The sequence below is a fragment of the Uloborus diversus genome, chromosome 9 (assembly GCF_026930045.1).
Source record: "Uloborus diversus isolate 005 chromosome 9, Udiv.v.3.1, whole genome shotgun sequence".
NCBI classification, from domain to species: Eukaryota; Metazoa; Arthropoda; class Arachnida; order Araneae; family Uloboridae; genus Uloborus; species Uloborus diversus.
The window spans coordinates 157,253,779-157,257,780 of NC_072739.1; positions in this window are offsets into that span (position 1 = coordinate 157,253,779).

The window sequence follows — 4,002 nt, forward strand, 5'->3', positions numbered from 1 at the left end:
GTGTCCAAGGGGAGGGTTTTAGGGGTTAAACCCCTCCCTTGGAGAAAAATAAGCAAAATGAAGAATATGTATATTTGACTTAAATTTACGTTAATGAGAAAGTTTGCGTTCAGCGTTTTTATTTTATTTTAATTTTCTCTCTGAAGTTTTTTGCGATTTACAACTGCTAAAGCCTTACAAACTGATGTAATATTTCGGAAAAAGTATCTCGGACGAACCGCTGAATGATCTACCAATGCAAAGAAAGAATATTGCTTATTGTAAGGAGCTAATGGTGAATTTGGCATATGTTACATCTATGAAGATGCATTAGTGATTGTGCTTGGCTATGTAATTTGCATCTGCAAAGAGCTCTTTCTTGTTTAATTTATTAAGCATTATTTCAGAACATAACAACCTGATATACATTCAACATTATAAAAGAATTTGTGAAGAGTTTTTAATGCTCATTGCAATATACTACATAGTAAACAGATTTAATTAAAAAGAAGCAAGCAAAGTTTGATTAAAGCGAATCTGTGAAACGAAGGAATACTTTGGTAACTTGTACAGCTAGAGGTATCCTTCAAGAATACAGCAGTCCTTACATGTGAAATAAATGCCATACTGGGATTGGCAATTTGTCGTAAAACTAAAAGCAGTAAGGGGGTTGAATTCTCCCCTCCCCTACTGGTAAGATTAAAACCCCTCCCTTTATGAAAATCTGGGCACGGGCCTGTGTGTATCTGTAACGTGCCATTGTCATATGATGTATTGTTTTAGACTGAGTGTGAATATTTATACCATATAAAAAGGTAGGTTCTTTATTTTAGAATTCAAGAAAAACCTCTCACTTCCAAAATTCTTTGTTTTTACAAGTCCTTGAGGGGTTCTTGTAGTTTTTAACTTTATTTTTACTGTATGTAAATTAATTTTACAGAAATAGTACGGTTATTTTGTTCTAAAAGTTAATTCTTATCGATGCCACGAATTATTTAGACATTAACGTGCCTCCTTTAGGTACTGAGTTTTATGTTAACAATTGAAAGTTCTTTCGGTTGTACTCTTAAAAATGCTGAATTTTATTAATAAATCTGCACAATAATGGTGCATATTTCACACTTAAAACTGTGTCATTATTGTACACTGAATGGAAGGAGCCACCCTTGGGTGTCTCCATGAAAATATACATAACTGTGACCATACTCCGACTGTAATGTATATTAACAGTCGGAGGGATAACGGACCGAGCGGAGCGAGGTCCTGGCGAGCCAGAGGTCTCATAGTACTTTCGTAATGAGACCGAGGCAGGGCCGGCGAGCCGAGGTCTCATTACGAAAGTACTATGAGACCGAGGGCTCGTATCCCGGAGAAATGATGAAAAAAAATTAATGCATTAATTTCGACTTGTAATTAATACAATAATTTATTTCATTGTATTTTAATATGTTTACAAAAAACCCCGGCCCTGTACATTTTTGAAGCATATATTCGTGATGTTTTTTGTTGTGCTTTTATGTTGTTTTTATATATATTGTGTTCTGAAGTGCTTTGATCATGCTTTTTTATCTGATTTTTTCCTGTTGGCGCTAAAAAAGCATCGCTAAGAACGATGTATGACATATGTCGTCATACATCGCTTTCTCGGCGCCAACAGGAAAATGTCGCCAAGGGTGGGGTATATCACATCAGTTCCGGATTGGACCCACTCTCTTTCAACACTTTGGTAAATTATTTCAAGGGAATTTTTTATAGAATTTTATTCATATGGCTTGATGCAGAATAGGATTCTACATATAATGCTCTAATAAACAAAAAACTGCAATTTTTGGACCTACCTTTGTCTGACTCTGAGGTACAGATTTGTTGATAATCAGAAGGAACAAATGGGAATACTTTTTTGAGTGATTTAAAATGATCAATGCATACACAACCTGTTAAAATGTAATTGTATTGTATTATTGACTGATACTATTTTTAACTAATTTCTTTTATTTCATTTGATGTATTCTTTGGGAGGATCCTAAATTGGTGAGTTTTTTTTTTTTACTTAAGCATATTATCTGAACTCTAACGGTAAATTTTCAAAAAATGTCATTAGGATCTCAGGAATAGAAGGGGAAAAAATTATTTTATTCTTTTTCTGATTATTATTTTTATTTTATTTTTTGTAGGGTTCTTTTCCGCAATCTCACAAGCTTTAAAATATCACAAGAGTAAAAGTTATTTTAAAATTTTCGGTTTAGGTTCTGAAAGTATGTTTATATTTTTTGAAATTGAATGGAAGTACATAAAGAAAATAAGCATGTGGCCAACTAGAGGAGATTTGGGTCTTTTAAGGTCCCTCCACAAAATTTCAATTAATTAAAACTGAATCTTCAAAATTCTCAATTGGACCTTTCACTAACTTATTAACACTAAGGCAAGACGGAAAATTAATATATATTAGTGTATTACTCTAAGTTCAAATTTTGAAATTTCACAAAATTATTTGATTTTACATTTTATATTTTTAATTCATAAAAATTGATACATTCTGGACAGACCCTTCATGAATTGCAATGACAGTCCTTTTACTGCTGAATTTTTAAGGAGTCAAATTACATTTCAAAATGAGTGATGACTGATCCCAAAGTAAAATAACTTAGTAAATGTATCAAATAAATTTATCTATGCCTTTTTTTACTTGTAAGTTTTTTTTTTTTTTTTTTAAATAAAACTTTCTGATGCATATTTATTAAGTTGCTACATTTTGCTAGTCTTTTTGTGATGGTTACATCCCTCATTTCTGCAATCACTGACATAGTTTTTTTTAAGGGGGGGGGGAGCTTTTCAAATACAGTAGAACCTTGATTAACTGAGCTCCGAATAACGGAGGTTTCTGTTAATTGAGCCGATAATGAAGCCTACTTTTTGTAGATAGGTATGTCCTGAGAAAGATAAGACGTTTCATTTCTCTGTTGTTCAGGTTTTTTATGCCTTTTTTTAAAAACAAGAATGTACATTAATAAAATGGTGAATTTTTTATTAAAAAATAAAAATATTTTTCGGAAATTCCTGTTTTTTTTCTGTATCAAATTCGATATTGTAAAAGTATTTAATTGAATTTTTAAAACTCACTACAAGTTATTTCCACTTTTAGTTTTTTAACTGTAAAACATTCCTTTTTATACGTTCATTTTCAACTTTTAAAAATATATTTTTTTTTTTTTACTGATACTTTTTGAAATTTGCTATCCTGACAAGTTTTTGTGCAAAGTTTCTATTAACCGAGATTTCCGATAACCGAAGCACTAGCAGTCCCAATTAGCTCGGGCAATCAAGGTCCTACTGTACAATTTTTAGCAATTCCATCATAATTAAAGTAACCTTTTCTATTTGGCAAAACTTTTCCTGTTGAACAAAAACACAAAGTTGAAATACAAAGATTTTTTTTTTTTTTTGAGCAATCACGATTGCTTATTGCTTTTACTTGACTGTTTTTGGCGTCCTATCATTTTATTTTCTCGCCAGCACCCTTCGCACCATCACCGTCGACGGGCTCCTCACGATGCTGCTCCTATAGCGAAAACCGTCTCCAGGTTGCATCCATGTCCTACACACACGCGCATACATACACAACTATACACACACACACACAAATACATACACCTACACACAAACACATACACACATGCGCATACATACACAACTACACACACACACAAATACATACACCTACACACAAACACATACACACACAAACACATACACACACAAACACATACACACACTCAAACACATACATACACATACACGCATACATACAGACGCAAACACACATGCCTACATGCACACACATACTCGTGATTGTGAAAAACATAATTTGAATTCCAGATGTCAAAATTCAAGTTGATTTTTAATTTTTTTCTTTTTTTTCTTGTATTCTGAGATGTAGTATTAATTGTATTCTTTGTGTGTAAAAATCCAAGTAATACTTACTGATTAATTTGAATGCAGTGGTAGGAATGGAAACAATGCAAC